Source organism: Oncorhynchus kisutch, linkage group LG17 (assembly GCF_002021735.2).
Source record: "Oncorhynchus kisutch isolate 150728-3 linkage group LG17, Okis_V2, whole genome shotgun sequence".
NCBI classification, from domain to species: Eukaryota; Metazoa; Chordata; class Actinopteri; order Salmoniformes; family Salmonidae; genus Oncorhynchus; species Oncorhynchus kisutch.
In genome coordinates, this window is record NC_034190.2 from 85,853,435 (window position 1) to 85,866,664 (window position 13,230).

At 48.8% G+C, this 13,230-nt stretch overlaps 1 long non-coding RNA gene across 2 annotated transcripts; it reads left to right on the top strand.

Moving 5' to 3' along the window:
• The first annotated feature begins 2,632 nt into the window (after positions 1–2,632).
• On the top strand, positions 2,633–6,259 carry LOC116354451 (uncharacterized). Of its 2 annotated transcripts, XR_004203761.1 has the most exons (5): positions 2,633–3,718; positions 4,179–4,215; positions 4,455–4,491; positions 4,825–5,834; positions 6,050–6,259. It is a non-coding gene; the product is annotated as an uncharacterized LOC116354451 (long non-coding RNA). The 2 variants fall into 2 exon arrangements; XR_004203760.1 differs by lacking the exon at positions 2,633–3,718 and having other exon boundaries at positions 4,116–4,215.
• Positions 6,260–13,230: the final 6,971 nt, after the last annotated feature.

Sequence of the window (13,230 nt, forward strand, 5' to 3'; positions counted from 1 at the left end):
TGTGTGTGTTCAATTGAAAGGAATTAACAAAAAATGAAACATTTTAAAATACATTTGTATTGTAAATATAATTTCTTCTCCTCCCTGCCCAGTTTTGTGGGTGATGTGTAGGTCTATAGATGTTATTTCAGTCTAGATTGGACTTTAAGTTATCGTCGTTGAACTTGGCCCCCCTTTTGGGAATCCCTGGACTTCACCATGACCACTGCAGTACTTGTCCCCCATCTGAAGAGGATGATGTTGTGAGGATGTCACAACAGAAGAGACTTGATCCTATAGCCTGATGTCACAACAGAAGAGACTTGATCCTATAGACTGATGTCACAACAGAAAGGAATCGATCCTATAGCCTGATGTCACAACAGAAGGGAATCGATCCTATAAACTGATGTCACAACAGAAAAGAATCGATCTTATAGCCTGATGTCACAACAGAAGAGAATCGATCCTATAGCCTGATGTCACAACAGAAGAGGATCGATCCTATAGACTGATGTCACAACAGAAAAGAATCGATCCTATAGACTGATGTCACAACAGAAGGGAATCGATCCTATAGCCTGGCGCCAGATCTATTTGTGCTGTATACAGCCACATCCATGACAAGGTCCATATGAGTTGGCAAGACAGCACCAACAGATCTGGGACCAGGCTAAACTGACTCATTGTCTTTGTTTTTCATCTCAGTCCCAAACTAGTAATCAATGGATGGATCAATGGATGGATGGATCAATGGATGGATCAATGGATGGATGGATCAATGGATGGATCAATTCAAATGATTGTTTTCTTCTTCTTTGTGGTCTGAAAGAAACATTCAGCGGAATAGCTTGACTATCGTACAGTAACGCCAGACTACAGGCCAGACAGACCAGACCAGATATAATGTAACGATCTGTTTGTGCTGTCTTCACCAACTCTGTGGCAATGACCATAGGAACTGGTAAGATAGCACATAGTTACATTGTAGCGTGTTTATTGATCTGCATAATTGAGTGTTAATGAGTGTCTGCTCTCGATACAGTACATCCACAGACAACAGGACCATGACTCTCTGCACCAATGAATGGACAAAGCCATTGATCACGTGACACAATTCATTCCTATGTGAAGACTCGATAGCGCATTGAAGCCAAATTAATTTGGGTAAGATGGCGTCTCATGGAGACATGACATGCAGCCGTTTGAGCTACTCCAGAATGTGACGTTGCAGGCTAGCTCAGTGCTGCCCCTTCTCATTGATTAACTCACATTGTAGGCCGACCGGGGTACTGCAGACTGTCATTAGCATCAACTAATCCTTATTTTTTTTTTTTATTTTTTTTTAACCTTTAATTAACCAGGCAAGTCAGTTAAGAACACATTCTTATTTTCAATGACGGCCTAGGAACAGTGGGTTAACTGCCTGTTCAGGGGCAGAACGACAGATTTTGTACCTTGTCAGCTCGGGGATTTGAACTTGCAACCTTTCGGTTGCTAGTCCAATGCTCTAACCACTAGGCTACCCTGCCGCCCCTCAACTAATCCTTATCCTGCGATAGAAAAAAATATCGGTTTGAGGACATATATCTGGTGTTTTAGAAGCAATTATTGGCAGCATGACTGTCTTCGAAAATTAGTTTTTAATTACACGAATATTGACCACGAAGATCAAAAAAAATTCCATTCACTATAATAGGGAATCCTGTTTTTGCAAACAATGCCTGCAGTACCGCAGCCTGCCTCGAACTTCTGTGGCTTTAATGAGAGTGGGAAGTCGTTCTCATCCAATGGCTGCCATGTTTTTGGATGACGTGAGTGATGTCATCACTTTACCATGGTTACCATTACAACATGCCTTACAGTACTCAGTCTGATAACTACTCAAGAGAATGTCTTTACCATAACAGGACAGTATGAAGGAAGAAACTATTTCTCCAATAGAAATCCCCGATAATGTTTGTAGGCGATGTCATGGCAACGTTGGCTCGCTAAGCTCATGTGTAGAAACACGTCATCAGGCCAACCCCCTCCAGCCAACCCCCAACCCCCTCCAGCCAACCCCCAACCCCCTCCAGCCAACCCCCTCCCCCCAACCCCCAACCCCCTCCAGCCAACCCCCTCCCCCCAACCCCTCCAGCCAACCCCCAACCCCCTCCAGCCAACCCCCAACCCGCTCCAGCCAACCCCCTCCAGCCAACCCCCTCTAGCCAACCCCCTCCAGCCAACCCCCAACCCCCTCCAGCCAACCCCCAACCCCCTCCAGCCAACCCCCTCCCCCCAACCCCCTCCAGCCATTCCCCAACCCCCTCCAGCCAACCCCCAACCCCCTCCAGCCAACCCCCTCCAGCCAAAATGTCTCCACTCCCAACCGCCCATTCCCCCCAACCCCCTCCAGCCAACATGTCTCTACTCCCAACCCCCTCCAGCCAACATGTCTCTACTCCCAACCCCCCCAACCCCATCCAGCCAACATGTCTCTACTCCCAATCCCCCCAACAACCCTCCAGCCAACATGTCTCCACTCCCTACCCCCCACCCCCCAGCCAACATGTCTCTACTCCCAATCCCCCACCCCCCAGCCAACATGTCTCTACTCCCAATCCCTCCAACAACCCTCCAGCCAACATGTCTCTACTCCCCCCCCCCCCAACCCCCTCCAGCCAACGTGTCTCCACAGCTAAGGAAGAATTCTTCACTTCTCTCATTGACTTCTCAAACTCCAAACCACGGCCTGTTCCGCTTGGTCTGTTTCACAAGCGTTCCAGGAAGTCTCTGATGTTGCACATCTGGGTTCAGAAACTCTGTGATTTTTATGTTACTGCTTTTTTGCCAAAGTATATTTACGGTACTTCGATATGATTTTAGTTTTTCAGTCCATATTTATATTTCTTTATTTGTGTGTTTAAAAAAATAAAATATCTGTTTTGTATTTATTACCCAAAAAATGTTTACTCCAGAGTAGTGTTTATTAACTTGCCCGCGGTGTTGGGTAATACTGAACGTTCAGACATCGTGGGCGGCAGGTAGCCTCGTGGTTCGATCGTTGGGCCACTTGTTGAATATATTCAGTCGTTCTCCAAATCCTGAAGCTACTTTACCTTGATATGCATGCTGAATTTGGATTTACATTTGGGATTTTGTTTGTTGCACCAAAACTCCCTGTACTGTGTACTTTATAACTGAGCTTCATGTCCAGTTTTTCATAACGCTCTCATTGCCACAAATTATATAAGATACTTTAAAAAATATATATATAAAATTAAAATGATTTTAAACTTTTATTTATACTCATTCATTTCCCAATACTTCCAAACATGTTGTTGAACTGTATTGTAAAATATGATATATATCAAATATATATTATGTGTGTTACATGTAAAAGGGCATAGGAATAGAGGTACTCAATCATTCAAAGACACCTACTGTGAGCCTATGTGTGAAGATCAGGAATCTGCAACGTTTTTTTTTACCAACTATCTTTACTGCAATATACATAGTTTAAAAAATAAATAATAATAATAATAATCCTTGAAATCTACAGGAACTTGATAGACCATTTTCTGAAATAATGAAACATACAAACATGTTACAGACATTATGTGAGTGTCATTAACATGTACAAAAGGGTTATTTTAATTAAGAGACGTGTAAACAATGTGAACAGCGCTGTGTAGGGAGTAGGGAGCCGTTTCACCCTAGGTCTCTGTGTAGGGAGTAGGGAGCTGTTTCACCCTAGGTCTCTGTGTAGGGAGTAGGGAGCTGTTTCACCCTAGGTCTCTGTGTAGGGAGTAGGGAGCTGTTTCACCCTAGGTCTCTGTGTAGGGAGTAGGGAGCTGTTTCACCCTAGGTCTCTGTGTAGGGAGTAGGGAGCCGTTTCACCCTAGGTCTCTGTGTAGGGAGCCGTTTCACCCTAGGTCTCTGTGTAGGGAGTAGGGAGCCGTTTCACCCTAGGTCTCTGTGTAGGGAGTAGGGAGCTGTTTCACCCTAGGTCTCTGTGTAGGGAGTAGGGAGACGTTTCACCCTAGGTCTCTGTGTAGGGAGCCGTTTCACCCTAGGTCTCTGTGTAGGGAGTAGGGAGCCGTTTCACCCTAGGTCTCTGTGTAGGGAGTAGGGAGCTGTTTCACCCTAGGTCTCTGTGTAGGGAGTAGGGAGCCGTTTCACCCTAGGTCTCTGTGTAGGGAGCCGTTTCACCCTAGGTCTCTGTGTAGGGAGTAGGGAGCCGTTTCACCCTAGGTCTCTGTGTAGGGAGCCGTTTCACCCTAGGTCTCTGTGTAGGGGAGTAGGGAGCCGTTTCACCCTAGGTCTCTGTGTAGGGAGTAGGGAGCCGTTTCACCCTAGGTCTCTGTGTAGGGAGTAGGGAGCCGTTTCACCCTAGGTCTCTGTGTAGGGAGCCGTTTCACCCTAGGTCTCTGTGTAGGGAGCCGTTTCACCCTAGGTCTCTGTGTAGGGAGTAGGGAGCCGTTTCACCCTAGGTCTCTGTGTAGGGAGTAGGGAGCTGTTTCACCCTAGGTCTCTGTGTAGGGACTAGGGAGCCGTTTCACCCTAGGTCTCTGTGTAGGGAGCCGTTTCACCCTAGGTCTGTGTAGGGAGTAGGGAGCCGTTTCACCCTAGGTCTCTGTGTAGGGAGCCGTTTCACCCTAGGTCTCTGTGTAGGGAGTAGGGAGCCGTTTCACCCTAGGTCTCTGTGTAGGGAGCCGTTTCACCCTAGGTCTCTGTGTAGGGAGTAGGGAGCCGTTTCACCCTAGGTCTCTGTGTAGGGAGCCGTTTCACCCTAGGTCTCTGTGTAGGGAGTAGGGAGCTGTTTCACCCTAGGTCTCTGTGTAGGGAGCCGTTTCACCCTAGGTCTCTGTGTAGGGAGTAGGGAGCCGTTTCACCCTAGGTCTCTGTGTAGGGAGTAGGGAGCCGTTTCACCCTAGGTCTCTGTGTAGCGACTAGGGAGCCGTTTCACCCTAGGTCTCTGTGTAGGGAGCCGTTTCACCCTAGGTCTCTGTGTAGGGAGTAGGGAGCCGTTTCACCCTAGGTCTCTGTGTAGGGAGCCGTTTCACCCTAGGTCTCTGTGTAGGGAGTAGGGAGCAGTTTCACCCTAGGTCTCTGTGTAGGGAGTAGGGAGCCGTTTCACCCTAGGTCTCTGTGTAGGGAGTAGGGAGCCGTTTCACCCTAGGTCTCTGTGTAGATAGTAGGGAGCCGTTTCACCCTAGGTCTCTGTGTAGGGAGTAGGGAGCCGTTTCACCCTAGGTCTCTGTGTAGGGAGTAGGGAGCCGTTTCACCCTAGGTCTCTGTGTAGGGAGTAGGGAGCCGTTTCACCCTAGGTCTCTGTGTAGGAAGTAGGGTGCCGTTTCACCCTAGGTCTCTGTGTAGGGAGTAGGGAGCCGTTTCACCCTAGGTCTCTGTGTAGAGAGCTGTTTCACCCTAGGTCTCTGTGTAGGGACTAGGGAGCTGTTTCACCCTAGGTCTCTGTGTAGAGAGCCGTTTCACCCTAGGTCTCTGTGTAGGGAGTAGGGAGCTGTTTCACCCTAGATCTCTGTGTAGGGACTAGGGAGCCGTTTCACCCTAGGTCTCTGTGTAGGGACTAGGGAGCCGTTTCACCCTAGGTCTCTGTGTAGGGAGTAGGGTGCCGTTTCACCCTAGGTCTCTGTGTAGGGAGTAGGGTGCCGTTTCACTCTAGGTCTCTGTGTAGGGAGCCGTTTCATCCTAGGTCTCTGTGTAGGGAGCCGTTTCAGCCTAGGTCTCTGTGTAGGGAGTAGTTTCACCCTAGGTCTCTGTGTAGGGAGCTGTTTCACCCTAGGTCTCTGTGTAGGGAATAGGGAGCTGTTTCACCCTAGGTCTCTGTGTAGGGAGCCGTTTCACCCTAGGTCTCTGTGTAGGGAGCCGTTTCACCCTAGGTCTCTGTGTAGGGAGTAGGGAGCCGTTTCACCCTAGATCTCTGTGTAGGGACTAGGGAGCCGTTTCACCCTAGGTCTCTGTGTAGGGAGTAGGGTGTTGTTTCACCCTAGGTCTCTGTGTAGGGAGTAGGGAGCCGTTTCACCCTAGGTCTCTGTGTAGGGAGTAGGGAGCTGTTTCACCCTAGGTCTCTGTGTAGGGAGTAGGGAGCCGTTTCACCCTAGGTCTCTGTGTAGGGAGTAGGGAGCCATTTCACCCTAGGTCTCTGTGTAGGGAGCCGTTTCACCCTAGTCTCTGTGTAGGGAGTAGGGAGCTGTTTCACCCTAGGTCTCTGTGTAGGGAGCTGTTTCACCCTAGGTCTCTGTGTAGGGAGTAGGGAGCCGTTTCACCCTAGGTCTCTGTGTAGGGAGTAGGGAGCCGTTTCACCCTAGGTCTCTGTGTAGGGAGCCGTTTCACCCTAGGTCTCTGTGTAGGGAGTAGGGTGCTGTTTCACCCTAGGTCTCTGTGTAGGGAGTAGGGAGCCGTTTCACCCTAGGTCTCTGTGTAGGGAGTAGGGTGTTGTTTCACCCTAGGTCTCTGTGTAGGGAGTAGGGAGCCGTTTCACCCTAGGTCTCTGTGTAGGGAGTAGGGTGCTGTTTCACCCTAGGTCTCTGTGTAGGGAGTAGGGAGCCGTTTCACCCTAGGTCTCTGTGTAGGGAGTAGGGTGCTGTTTCACCCTAGGTCTCTGTGTAGGGAGTAGGGTGCTGTTTCACCCTAGGTCTCTGTTGAGGAAAACGTCATTTGAATCCTCAGTACGGTAAGGGGATCTTGTTATAGTGAAACGGACGGAAAAGGCCCGGACAAAATAAACAACAACAACAACAAAACACATTTGCGAATGAAGTTTTTTGAAATAAATGATAGTCTGGCTAAACATTCAATTATTTCCTTTTTTTCATGAATTCTAAAACTTTGTATGTTTTATTGTCAACAGGAATGAGTATTACTGTAATTATTATTATTATTATAATTATTGTCATGGCTATTACTAATATTAGTGGCAGGCCACTGGGTAACATTGTATGTTGATATCCAAATGAAATCTGTGCAAGATAATGATGAAATGTTTATGAGTTCTAAAAACAAAATAAAAAGATAGACTACCAGGACTGTGTGGTGGTTGTTCTGTTAAACACTGAGATTATAGTTCATCTAATCAATCAATTAAAATCAACATGACACCTTTATGTGGGGCGGCAGGTAGCCTAGTGGTTAGAGTGTAGAGGCGGCAGGTAGCCTAGTGGTTAGAGTGTAGGGGCGGTAGGTAGCCTAGTGGTTAGAGTGTAGGGGCGGTAGGTAGCCTAGTGGTTAGAGTGTAGGGGCGGTAGGTAGCCTAGTGGTTAGAGTGTAGAGGTGGCAGGTAGCCTAGTGGTTAGAGTGTAGAGGTGGCAGGTAGCCTAGTGGTTAGAGTGTAGAGGCGGCAGGTAGCCTAGTGGTTAGAGTGTAGAGGTGGCAGGTAGCCTAGTGGTTAGAGTGTAGAGGCGGCAGGTAGCCTAGTGGTTAGAGTGTAGAGGTGGCAGGTAGCCTAGTGGTTAGAGTGTAGAGGCGGCAGGTAGCCTAGTGGTTAGAGTGTAGAGGAGGCAGGTAGCCTAGTGGTTAGAGTGTAGAGGTGGCAGGTAGCCTAGTGGTTAGAGTGTAGAGGCTGCAGGGTAGCCTAGTGGTTAGAGTGTAGAGGTGGCAGGTAGCCTAGTGGTTAGAGTGTAGAGGTGGCAGGTAGCCTAGTGGTTAGAGTGTAGGGGCGGTAGGTAGCCTAGTGGTTAGAGTGTAGAGGTGGCAGGTAGCCTAGTGGTTAGAGTGTAGAGGTGGCAGGTAGCCTAGTGGTTAGAGTGTAGAGGTGGCAGGTAGCCTAGTGGTTAGAGTGTAGGGGCGGTAGGTAGCCTAGTGGTTAGAGTGTAGGGGCGGTAGGTAGCCTAGTGGTTAGAGTGTAGAGGTGGCAGGTAGCCTAGTGGTTAGAGTGTAGAGGTGGCAGGTAGCCTAGTGGTTAGAGTGTAGAGGCGGCAGGTAGCCTAGTGGTTAGAGTGTAGAGGTGGCAGGTAGCCTAGTGGTTAGAGTGTAGAGGCGGCAGGTAGCCTAGTGGTTAGAGTGTAGAGGCGGCAGGTAGCCTAGTGGTTAGAGTGTAGAGGAGGCAGGTAGCCTAGTGGTTAGAGTGTAGAGGCGGCAGGTAGCCTAGTGGTTAGAGTGTAGAGGCGGCAGGTAGCCTAGTGGTTAGAGTGTAGGGGTGGCAGGTAGCCTAGTGGTTAGAGTGTAGAGGCGGCAGGTAGCCTAGTGGTTAGAGTGTAGGGGGGGCAGGTAGCCTAGTGGTTAGAGTGTAGGGGCGGCAGGTAGCCTAGTGGTTAGAGTGTAGGGGTGGCAGGTAGCCTAGTGGTTAGAGTGTAGAGGTGGCAGGTAGCCTAGTGGTTAGAGTGTAGAGGCGGCAGGGTAGCCTAGTGGTTAGAGTGTAGAGGTGGCAGGTAGCCTAGTGGTTAGAGTGTAGAGGCGGCAGGTAGCCTAGTGGTTAGAGTGTAGGGGTGGCAGGTAGCCTAGTGGTTAGAGTGTAGAGGTGGCAGGTAGCCTAGTGGTTAGAGTGTAGAGGCTGCAGGTTAGCCTAGTGGTTAGAGTGTAGAGGTGGCAGGTAGCCTAGTGGTTAGAGTGTAGAGGCGGCAGGTAGCCTAGTGGTTAGATTGTAGGGGTGGCAGGTAGCCTAGTGGTTAGAGTGTAGAGGCGGCAGGTAGCCTAGTGGTTAGAGTGTAGGGGTGGCAGGTAGCCTAGTGGTTAGAGTGTGGAGGCGGCAGGTAGCCTAGTGGTTAGAGTGTAGGGGTGGCAGGTAGCCTAGTGGTTAGAGTGTAGAGGTGGCAGGTAGCCTAGTGGTTAGAGTGTAGGGGCGGCAGGTAGCCTAGTGGTTAGAGTGTAGGGGTGGCAGGTAGCCTAGTGGTTAGAGTGTAGAGGCGGCAGGTAGCCTAGTGGTTAGAGTGTAGGGGTGGCAGGTAGCCTAGTGGTTAGAGTGTAGGGGCGGTAGGTAGCTTAGTGGTTAGAGTGTAGGGGAGGCAGGTAGCCTAGTGGTTAGAGTGTAGGGGTGGCAGGTAGCCTAGTGGTTAGAGTGTAGGGGCGGCAGGTAGCCTAGTGGTTAGAGTGTAGGGGTGGCAGGTAGCCTAGTGGTTAGAGTGTAGAGGCGGCAGGTAGCCTAGTGGTTAGAGTGTAGGGGTGGCAGGTAGCCTAGTGGTTAGAGTGTAGAGGCGGCAGGTAGCCTAGTGGTTAGAGTGTAGGGGGGGCAGGGTAAACTTGCAGTCAAAACTCCATGACCTTTTGATCACATGACCATTATATATATATATATATATATATATATATATATATTTTTTTTTTTAAGTTCATGCAGTCACATGTAGGTGCAAGTCGGACCATTTTTACAGCCAGAACCGCAACACACTTTGAAAAGCGGTGACCAATGATGGTCAACGATTTGACAAAAGTAACCCGTCAGGAACACGCCCAAAGCTTTAGTAGAATGAGCCGTTTCTAACAGGATTTGCTACGTTGGTCTACTTACTCTTGGGCGGAGTGGGATTTTTTAGAGAAACATGATACCCTTGCCGGTTTCCACTCCCATTCACAAGGGGAGTGGCAGCCTGGCTAGCTGGCTTTAGCCTGGCTAGCTGGCTTTAGCCTGGCTAAAAAATATAGCATGCTAGCTAGCCTTTTTATGCGTCCCACATCTCCATGTAAAATAATCAGATTTATCATTTTAAAACATATCCCCTGACAAATATTGTTCTACTTGCAAGTGTAGCCTAAAAAATTATCCCAGTTTGATATGCCGCTTTTGTATTCATTCCCATTGTGAGGAAACCCCTCCTATCTGACTGGTCTGTGACTCATTGAAACCCTCCTATCTGACTGGTCTGTGACTCATTGAAAACCCTCCTATTTGACTGGTCTGTGACTCACTGAAAACCCTCTAATTTGACTGGTCTGTGACTCACTGAAAACCCTCCTATTTGACTGGTCTGTGACTCACTGAAAACCCTCTAATTTGACTGGTCTGTGACTCACTGAAAACCCTCCTATGTGCCTGGTCTGTGACTCACTGAAACCCCTCTAATTTGACTGGTCTGTGACTCACTGAAAACCCTCCTATTTGACTGGTCTGTGACTCACTGAAACCCCTCCTATTTGACTGGTCTGTGACTCACTGAAAACCCTCTAATTTGACTGGTCTGTGACTCACTGAAAACCCCTCCTATTTGACTGGTCTGTGACTCACTGAAAACCCTCCTATTGGACTGGTCTGTGACTCACTGAAAACCCTCCTATCTGACTGGTCTGTGACTCACTGAAAACCCTCCTATTTGCCTGGTCTGTGACTCACTGAAAACCCTCCTATTTGCCTGGTCTGTGACTCACTGAAAACCCTCCTATCTGACTGGTCTGTGACTCACTGAAAACCCTCCTATTGGCCTGGTCTGTGACTCACTGAAAACCCTCTAATTTGACTGGTCTGTGACTCACTGAAAGCCCTCCTATCTGACTGGCCTGTGACTCACTGAAAACACTCCTATCTGACTGGTCTATGACTCACTGAAAACACTCCTATTTGACTGGTCTGTGACTCACTGAAAGCCCTCCTATCTGACTGGTCTGTGACTGAGTTGTATTGCCATGCAGGGGTAGGGACATGGAGTTGGTTTGTACCCATGTACATACTGCCATAATCCACCTCTGAGCTGCGTTGGAACACAACCGTCATCAGCAATATATCGTATTTATAAGGATGCAAAAGGAATGTGTTAGACCAAGCTAGCCAGTGTAGGACCAACTTGATGTCCTTAGCCAATCAGAGGGTGCATGATCAGCTCGTGTACAGAGTGTGGGGCAAGTGGGCACCAGTTAATTGTCTGAGATCACAGGCTAAACTGATCACTATCTCCTCATGTGAGCAGAGGTAGATTCAGCACAGCCAGCCAAACATTAACAGATGTGCACATAAACAAGTAGAAATGTGAAAGTGCCCTGCACATGCCATGTCATTCGTAGTAGACTATATACAGGGGGTACCGGTACAGAGTCAATGTGGAGACTATATACAGGGGGTACCTGTACCGAGTCAATGTGGAGGCTATATACAGGGGGTACCGGTACAGAGTCAATGTGGAGGCTATATACAGGGGGTACTGGTACAGAGTCAATGTGGAGGCTATATACAGGGGGTACCGGTACAGAGTCAATGTGGAGGCTATATACAGGGGGTACTGGTACAGAGTCAATGTGGAGGCTATATACAGGGGGTACCTGTACAGAGTCAATGTGGAGGCTATATACAGGGGGTACCTGTACAGAGTCAATGTGGAGGCTATATACAGGGGGTACCGGTACAGAGTCAATGTGGAGGCTATATACAGGGGGTACCTGTACAGAGTCAATGTGGAGGCTATATACAGGGGGTACCGGTACAGAGTCAATGTGGAGGCTATATACAGGGGGTACTGGTACAGAGTCAATGTGGAGGCTATATACAGGGGGTACCGGTACAGAGTCAATGTGGAGGCTATATACAGGGGGTACTGGTACAGAGTCAATGTGGAGGCTATATACAGGGGGTACCTGTACAGAGTCAATGTGGAGGCTATATACAGGGGGTACCTGTACAGAGTCAATGTGGAGGCTATATACAGGGGGTACCGGTACAGAGTCAATGTGGAGGCTATATACAGGGGGTACCTGTACAGAGTCAATGTGGAGGCTATATACAGGGGGTACCAGTACAGAGTCAATGTGGAGGCTATATACAGGGGGTACCGGTACAGAGTCAATGTGGAGGCTATATATAGGGGGTCCCGGTACAGAGTCAATGTGGAGGCTATATACAGGGTATTACGGTACAGAGTCAATGTGGAGGCTATATATAGGGGGTACCGGTACAGAGTCAATGTGGAGGCTATATATAGGGGGTACCGGTACAGAGTCAATGTGGAGGCTATATATAGGGGGTACCAGTACAGAGTCAAGGTGGAGGCTATATATAGGGGGTACCAGTACAGAGTCAATGTGGAGGCTATATACAGGGGGTACCTGTAGAGTCAATGTGGAGGCTATATACAGGGGGTACCAGTACAGAGTCAATGTGGAGGCTATATACAGGGGGTACCGGTACAGAGTCAATGTGGAGGCTATATATAGGGGGTCCCGGTACAGAGTCAATGTGGAGGCTATATACAGGGTATTACGGTACAGAGTCAATGTGGAGGCTATATATAGGGGGTACCGGTACAGAGTCAATGTGGAGGCTATATACAGGGGGTACCGGTACAGAGTCAATGTGGAGGCTATATATAGGGGGTACCAGTACAGAGTCAATGTGGAGGCTATATACAGGGGGTACCGGTACAGAGTCAATGTGGGTGTACAGGTTAATCGAGGTTTTATTTTTTATTTTTTTATTTGACCTTTATTTAACTCGGCAAGTCAGTTAAGAACAGATTCTTATTTTCAATGACGGCCTAGGAACAGTGGGTTAACTGCCTGTTCAGGGGCAGAACGACAGATTTGTACCTTGTCAGCTCGGGGATATGAACTTGCAACCTTTCGGTTACTAATCCAATGCTCTAACCACTAGGCTACCCTGCCGTGAGGTAATTTGTAAAGTGGCTATGCATAGATAATAAACAGCGAGTAGCAGCGGTCTAAAACAAAGTCCACGATCAGCTCCTTTGTCACATTGAGGGAGAGGTTGTTGTCCTGGCACTGTCTCATCGTTGTCGGTGATCAGGCCTACCACTGTTTCATAAAGCCCAAACTTTATGATGGGGCTGGAGTCGTGCCTGGCCACGCAGTCATGGGTGAACAGGAAGTACAGGTTTAAGCATGCACCCCTGAGGGGCCCCAGTGTTGAGGATCAGCGTCACAGTTGTGTGGTTGCCTACCCTCACCACCTGGGGGGTGTCCCGTCAGGAAGTCCAGGATCCAGTTGCAGAGGGAGGTGTTTAGTCCCAGGGTAATGAGCTTAGTGATGAGCTTTGAGGGCACTATGGTGTTGAACGCTGAGCCTCCACATTGACTCTGTACCGGTACCCCCTGTATATAGCCTCCACATTGACTCTGTACCGGTACCCCCTGTATATAGCCTCCACATTGACTCTGTACCGGTACCCCCTGTATATAGTCTCCACATTGACTCTGTACCGGTACCCCCTGTATATAGCCTCCACATTGACTCTGTACCGGTACCCCCTGTATATAGCCTCCACATTGACTCTGTACCGGTACCCCCTGTATATAGCCTTCACATTGACTCTGTACCGGTACCCCCTGTATATAGCCTCCACATTGACTCTGTACCGTAATACCCTGTATATA